The following is an 8,436-nucleotide window of genomic DNA, read 5'->3' on the forward strand; positions in this document are numbered from 1 at the left end:
CGGAGCTCCGGGCGCCGACCGGCGGGGCGCGGGGCGGGGCGGAGGCGGGGCCCCGGCCTCGGTGTCCTCGCTCGGGCTCGGGCGCGGGGTCCCGGGCTCGGCTCCCTGCTGCTCCCGCCCTCCCGGCCCTGCCCCGACCTGCCCGAGCAGCCGCCGCCCGCGTGGCCCGGCCGGGCCGGCCGCCGCTTACTCACCGCGGCCCGCTCCCCTCCTTGTGGGCAGGCCGCGGGCGCGGGCGTCCCGCTGCCGCCGTCCCCACCCGAGGCCCGCCCGCCGCCGCGGGAGAGCGGGGAGGGGGCGGCCTGGCGCCCCACCCAGCGGCGGCTCCACCCCCAGACTCGGACCCCCCCCCCGCCCCAAAAGGACCAGCTGCCCCATAACCCCTTTCCTCGACGACTCCTGGTCACCCCTTCCCCATGGTGAGCCCCTCAAAGAACTCTGGTTTGGCCCCTGAAGACCCCCAACCACCGCAAGCTAGCCCCTCCCCCAATGGCCTGTCCCCCCCCACACACACCACCACGCTGCCAGCCGGGAACCCTCCGCCCTGCAGAGGCGGGACACCTCCCTCTTGCTCCCATCCTGCCTCTTTCCCATTCCTAAGGACCTGCAAACCCACCCCTGGCCTGAAACTTTGGGGAGGCAGTTCCCCTGCTGACCCAAAGCACCCTGAGGTGGCCACCAGCTTCTCTCAGTACTCCTTGAGCCCTACCCTCATAGCGGGCCAGGGGACTCGTGCCCCCGCCACCACCTCCCCCAATCCTGTATTGAGCGCACAACCAGCGGTCCTGCAGAGTTCCCCGCAGCCCCTGGGTAAGCTCAGGCATCTCGCCCCTCCCCACTTGGGCCCAGCTTCAGCCCGGATTAGAGCGGCAGTGGGTTGGGCTCCTACTGGAAGGGTTTGGGGGGCAGCAGCCCCCTGTCCACCGGGCATATAGACCGTTCACAATCTGGCCTTAGAACCTCCCCAGCCTCATTTTCTGTCTGCTCCCCACTTCCAGACCCCTCTCAGCAGACCCCTCCCCAGAGGCCTGTCTGGGTTCTCCAGGCAGATGAATCAGCCTCTGACGTCACCCTGACCAATGCAATAGCTAGTTGGAATGGGTCTGTTGCTCTCTGCCCAAGGGAAGAAACAGGGTCTCAGTCATCTCTCAGGTGTAGGGAGACGGGTTTTGGAGTCATTTCAGTCCTATCAACCCAGGTTCAAATCCTGGCTTTCCCCACTCACTCAGCCCTGTGATTTTGTGTCTGCCTGAACCTCAGTTTCCACATCTTTTTTTTTTTTTAAAGATGACCGGTAAGGGGATCTCAACCCTTGGCTTGGTGTTGTCAGCACCACGCTCAGCCAGTGAACCAACCGGCCATCCCTATATAGGATCTGAACCTGTGGCCTTGGTGTTATCAGCACCGCACTCTCCCGAGTGAGTCCCGGGCCGGAACTTCAGTTTCCACATCTTAAAAATGGGGATAATTCCTGCTTTACGAGGTGGCTGAGAGAATTAAGATATCAAGTCCCACCCTTTAGTCATCACTTATAAATTCTAACTAATAATACCTGGTACCTGGTAAACATGGAATGAATGGATTGAAAGATTCTGTACCCAGCTTGTCACCTGCCCCTTTTTGGGTAAATTTTCAAGGAGAGAGGCCAACTTGGGGAATTCCACCTCCTCAAAGTCCACTGAGTCCTAGTCCAGAACACAATTATGACCCAGGGCCTGGGAATCCCAGCTTGCCAACCTAGGCCGTCTTTGCACCCCTGGAACTGGAAGGCTTCCATCTTGGCCCAGAATGTGGACTCAGGCCATCTAGGAATGGGCTGACCCAGCCACGCTGGTCATGTGCTGCTGAAGCGAGCACATGACCAGCTCTCTTGGCCCCTCACCAGCCCTGCGCTGCCACCTCCTGTCCATTCCCTGTGGGAAAGCAACTCCAGGAAAGCAGGATTCCAGGTGCTTTTATTAAATCAGGAACTTGTGCTCACGATCCTGATACCACCATTTCACCTTAGCCTTCAAAGACCACCTGGGACTCTAAAATCCAGGAGGAGGCTAGCCAGTTAGCTCATTTGGTTAGAGCAAGGTGCTGATAAAACCAAGGTCAGGGTTCGATCCCTGCTGTTACTGGCATTACCGGCCAGCCTCCCCCCCCCCAAAATAAATAAAACCCAAGAGGGATTATGCCCTGTCCTCACCAGCCTAAGTGGCTCCCTTTGGGTCACTGAAGACAGCTCCAGATCTGACCTTGACGCCATTGCCATAACAGCTTACACAGCATAGCCCTCTTGGCCCCCATTAGTCATTTGTGGATTTTATAAACTCATTATCTAAGTCAGCTCCCCATGTTATGAAGTAAGGACCTTCATGACCACAGCTGCATGACCACAGGCCAGACAACTTACCCCTATGAGCCCCAATTTCCTACCCTGTAAAATGGGGATAATAATCTCTGCCTTGCCTATGTCCCAGGGTTGTTGGTAATTGGGTGAGATAATGGATGTGAAAATGCTGTGCAGACAATAAATCTAGGGTTCAGATGGAAGGTGGGTCTGTGTTTATGGGTGAGGTAAGAAGCCACAGACAAGTGAGTCAGGCCACTTGCCCAAAAGCATGCCATCATTTCAGGATTAGGACTGAAGGACTTGGGCCCTTAACTCAGTGCTTTTCTGGTTTATTTTTTAACTATCAATTAAGAAGTGAGTCCACTGTCCTTACCAAAAATTAAAAAATAAAATAAAGCTAGAAGTAGCCACGGTTGTCAGTTTGAAACATCCTTCCAGGCCTTGTTCATGGATATTTATTCAAGTATGGATTCAACAGCTATTTTCTGTGGGGGGGGTCGGGGTCTAGGTGTTGGGACTCAAGGGCTGAGGGCATGTATGATGAACAAGACAAGGTTCCTGCCCTCATGCAACTAACATTCTAATGGGGAAGACAGGCAGTGAACAAGTAAACAAATCAACCAAGATAATTTCAGGTGGTGATGGGTGCTAGGAAGAAAAACCAGGTCCTGTGACAGAGAATGATGCAGACAGACAGGGCAGGCAGGGAAGGCCTCTTGGAGATGGTGACATTTGAGCTTAATGACACCTATCTCCCAAGAAAGCAAGTTGAAAGCAAGCCAGTGAGAGATGTCCTTACAAGTAGACTTGGAATCCTTTCTAATTTCTTCCAAGGTAACAGCTGCAGGTGTCCCAGTAGAGGGGCAAGATCCCAGCAGGGAAGTGCCTGCTAGTCTGGGGAGGGAGACAGGCACATCCACAACTCTGTGTCTAGCAAGATAAGAGGCAAGGAAAAAGGAAGCCCAGGGAACAAGGGGAGCCCAGAGGAGGCCCCTGACCAGTGTGGGTCAGGGGGCTGTGCTTCCCACTTACCATCCTTCTGGCCAACACGCTTTGCAGGAGGGCTTTGAAGGAGAGAGGTACAAAGGCAAGAGGCAAAAAGAACCCACTGGGGGTGGAAGAGACTAATATTTAAGAACACTGGTGAGAATGAATGAGTGAATGAGTGACCAGGACCTATGGTTTACGTTTGTTTTTGCACACACATCTCAAGGTAAGTTTCAGAAAGATAAAATGGAGAGCAACCACCATGGAGGGGACCTGGAGAGGGTGTGGTGAAAAAGAATATCGTCATTGCCACCCAGGAACCTCTGGCTGTTGAGTCTGGTTACCTGATTCTGCACCTGTTCCGAGGTCTACCAGCTACTTCAACCTGAGAGCCAGAGGTGGGTGTATGAATGTGTTCCTGGGGGTGGGAGGAGGTGCCTGGCTGGCCACATTTCACCTACCACCTGCTCTCTTTGCCACTTACTTGCTGGGAGACACCGGACAAGGATGTCACCTGTCCAATGTTTAATGACAACATCTATAAAAGGTGAGGATTTGCCCATCCTATGATGCAGAAGGCCTGCTTCTAGGATTCTGTCCTCAAGAAATACTACCCCAGGGGCCCCAAGATGTACATACAGAGATGTTTATTGTTTGCTAACAGCAAATCACAAGAAATAACCTGAATGTTCATTAGTAAGGGATAGGATGATTAAGTTTCAGCACAGCTGGACAACAGAAAACCACACAGAGGTTAAAAAGAATGTCATGAAATTAAAAAATGAAAAAAATATTTTAAAAAATTGAAAAAAGAATGTGATGGAAATATATCCTCAAAGGAAGTGAAAAAAACAAGCTACGGATAAATAGGTGTATTAGGATCCTATTTTTGCAAAACTATCTATCTAGATCTCATGTGTATTTATGTGTCTAAACACTTCTGTATACATATATAGAGAATTTTAAACATGAGGAAGGAAACACATGTCCAAACACTGTCAGTGGTTAACTCTGGGATTGAGATTGGGGGATATGGCAGACTCACCTTTCACAAATCATTATGAATCATTGTGAAAATCATTCAAATTTGTAACAATTAGCAGGTATAATTTTTAAAATAACAGCTTTATTGAGATATAATTCAAGAACCATAAAATTCATGCTTTTAAAGTGTTCGGTTCAATTTTTTCTGTATACAAACCGAATTGTGCAACCATTACCACTACTTATTTTTTTGGCGGCTGGCTGGTATGGGGATTCCAACCCTTGACCTTGGTGTTATAACACCACGCTCTAACCAACTGAGCTAACCAGCCAGCCTCTACTATTTAATTTTAGAACATTTTTGTCACCCCCAAAACTATATAGCCATTAACATTTACCTCCAACTTCCCCCCACCCCCAGCCCTTGGCAACCACTGTAATGAAAAAAAAATAAGATGAGGGAGCGGGACTATGTGAACTGGGGCATCTCTCTGGGCTGGACAGCTGGAGCCTCAGCACCTGTAGTCTTCTAATTTTAGGTTTTCATTTTTTTAAGCGTCTCTGTCAGATTCTAGAATTCTTAGGCTAGGATTCTCCAAGTTCCATGGGTATGTTCTATGTGTCTGACCATCATGCTTTTGCACCCAGGCTGTGCCCCAGGAATCAGGGCCCTGCCCAGGCCCTTGGCTCTGAGCTGCTCCCTGGGGGGCAGCCTGGCAGAGCTGTGGACAATAGGAGCATTGTGCAACCTCAGGAGCAGGGGCCTGGGGGCAGCAGAGGCAGGAGCAGCAGCTGCTTCGCTGCTCTCCTCTGTTCTCACTGGGCCAGAGGCATGTCCTGAGCGTGCCAGGACAGCACCCTGAGCCCTGGGCCCTGCCCACCTGGATGAGGCCTGGGTCCCTGGAATACCAGCTGTGTCTGAGGATAGATAGGCAGCTATTCCAAGCCTTTCTCCACAGACCATTGGCCCCTACATATACACATTCTGGAAATCTGCTTGGGACTGCGCAAGTAGGCTTGTATCCTTACCCCCAAACCCAACCAACTAACTAAATCCTTCAGCAGACGGGACTGTGTGCTGCCTGTCACTGGGAAGGGAACTTCTGAGCTGGGAAATACTTAGACTTTATTGTCTGGGACTGTCCTGGGGTCGAGGTATGGTAGGGAGGCGGGAGTCAAAAAAGCCACTGCAATATCTGACCTGGCAAAGACCCTTATCTAGCAAAGACCCCCTGTGTACTGGGAGGAGAGACTGGAGGCTAGAGAGGGGAGATGTTTGCACAGAGTTCATAAAGGCACTTGGAAGAGGAGCTGGGACTGAACCCCATTCGCTTGACCCACACTGTCTGTGCTACAGGCTGCTGGTTAAAGTCTCAGCCTGCCAGACTGTCTCTCCCCTCTTTTGGCTGCCCCTAAAATGCCTCTGCTGCTGTTCCAAATCCTACTCAGGCTTTAAGGCCTAGCTCAGCCATCACCTCCTCCCTAAAGCCCTCCTCAATAGGCCCAGACAGGGCTACAACTCCAGGTCTTCCCATAGCACTTCACTGTAGAATTAGATGGATCCTAAAATCCCTGCAGTTTCGGAGAGGAACGTCCACATGCCTACCTTGGAGGGACTGGCAGACCAGTGTGGAAGACAGATATCTAAACAATCACAACAGTCACAGGAAGACAAGATAAGGGGTGTGATGGAGAGCTGTGCAAAGTGCTTCAGGGCTTCCAGGAGCCTCTTACCTCCTGCCAGAGACTGAGGGACATCTCTGAAGGCTGCATGGAGGAGGCAGCTTTTGAATAGTTGCTCACGCTGTATGGCATGTATTTGTGCATCTACATGTCTCCCCATTAGATTATGAGATCCTTAATAATACAGTTATCTAAACTTTTCTGAGAGCTGGTCGCTTAGCTCAGTTAATTAGAGCATGGTGCTGATAACCCCAAGGTCAAAGATTTGATTCCTGCACCTGCCAACCACCAACAAACAAATAAAACAAAAAACAAATATAATAAATTTTACTGAGCACTAACCATGCTCTAGATATTGTGTGTGTGTTTGTTATTTTTGTTGTTAGTGTGAATTGCTGTGTTGATTCCTTGCAACAACTCTGTGAGCTAGGGACTATCGCATTGTCCTTTTACTGATGAGGATAAGGCTCTGAGAGGTTCCACAGCCTGCTCGAAGCCTCCAGGACCCAGCCTTGCTCTTTCTGGCTTCACAAAGAACTTTTTTCACCCCAAGACGTATTACTGGTATATCTAGGCAGGCATTGTGTCCAGTTCAGCACGGCTTGCCTGGTTCTCATGATAAATTCATTCATCGTTATCTTCCTATGAGTTTGGTGAGCAGGAGCCCTCCCAGAGCTCCACAGGCCCTGGAGGGCCTGGTTACACCCATAATGCCAAAGGCCCACCCAGAAGGGAGCCCCCAGGGCCCTCCCGGAATTTCCCATCTCACTTTTGACTGTAATTAATACTATTGATACTGGAATTCTTCCAGCAGACCAGCAGGGTTGATGTTTGGGTGCTAACTAATGTAGAATTCCAGGCCCTAATAGCTGTGTTCCTGTTGCTCCATAGGAGGAGCTCAGGGGCCAATATTTGGCAGGAAGAGAGAGAGGGAGTCTGGAGGGCCCTACATAAGTGTTGGATCTGCATTGCAAATCCCCTGTTTATGCTTTGGCTGTAGGTTTAGGGGCTGCCTGGGAGTTACCATGGGGAGCCAGAGCCCTCCCTCCACACCCTCAGTACCAACCCTGGCCCTCTGCAAGTCAAAGGCAGGCAGAGTGGAAACAGCTTCTGAGACTTCCTGACACAGGAAGGTCACGTCTCCTCTGAGGACAGAGTGACAAGGAAGGGCTGTCAGACACCGGAAAAGGCCTGCTTGTCTCCGAGTTACCTGATGCCATGAAATACTGTGAGCCAGGCAGCTCTTCCTGTCAAAAACAGAAAGTGAGACTTTTCTAAGCTCTGGGAGCTGCTTTTTTCTCTAAATAGAACAGAGGTTAGAGAGGCACACCTTATCCCCAGGTAACACAGTACAACTCAACTGGGATGGATACAAGTAGAACCAAACACCTGTTGCCGTCCTCACAGTTTTATTTGCTGACATTGAGAGAGACCCAGGTGGGAGAGAATTACTCTCTCCTTTGACTGATGGGGAAGCAGAGGCTCAGAGAAGTTAAGGCACGTGCCTGAAATCCCCTAGTTTTCAGTTTCTTGGTTCCCTTCCACGGCCCAACCATGACCAGAGAGTGGAAAAGTCCACCCTCCCAGGATCTCCTCCAAAGTTGTGGAGGTGGGGACAGGAGGGAAGTACTTTGATCTTATCAAGTGGCTGGATAGGGACAGGGTAGGGCTAGAAATAAGGAAAAGCTGCAGGCTTGACAGGAATGTGGAGCCACAGGAACCAGGAGTTGCTGCCCATACCCACCTCCTTCCGGAAAACCTCAGAAAATTGCTGGTCAAGCTTTGGACCTTCACACTGGCCCTTCCCCTGCCTCCCTCTCAGCCTCTTTCTGACACCCTTCCCCCACCCTGGAGGCCAGCTTCTGACCCTAAGCCACAGCTCAGTCCAGCCCATCTCCAGTCTGCAGGGCAGGTGGGGGAGGGAACAGGTGTGGGAAGGAGGCCAAGGTGAGGAGGAGCCAGTGCAGTCACAGTCCCGGTTCTCATTTGTCAAAAGCCGTGCTGGAGAGAGCATTCATCGATCACTCTCTCGTTCTAGGCCTCTACCCTCTGGAACGGATCTGAGGCACACTCCACCACTGTTCATCTGCTGATACTGTTTCGTTCAGTCCTCACTCACTCACTTCCTCCTGCATTCATCATTCACTCATTCAACAAAATCTCTCGGGCTGGACAGTCATCTCAGTTGGTTAGAGTGTGGTGTTGTAACACCAAGGTCAAGAGTGTGTATCTCAGTACTGGTCAGCTGCCAAAAAAAATCTCTTTACTATAAGCGTTATTGCTCCCTAGTGCCTCTCTATTCTCAGGTGTTCATGGGGCTCCCAACCCCTTTCAATCCTAGGATGTTACCCAGAATTGGAGAACGGTGAGGCTGTAGCCCTTGGACACCAACTGTTCTCACTGTCTCAGTTAGCGGATAAGGAAGAAAACAGGAGCCACCAAGG

Source organism: Cynocephalus volans, chromosome 12 (genome assembly GCF_027409185.1).
Source record: "Cynocephalus volans isolate mCynVol1 chromosome 12, mCynVol1.pri, whole genome shotgun sequence".
Taxonomy (NCBI): Eukaryota; Metazoa; Chordata; class Mammalia; order Dermoptera; family Cynocephalidae; genus Cynocephalus; species Cynocephalus volans.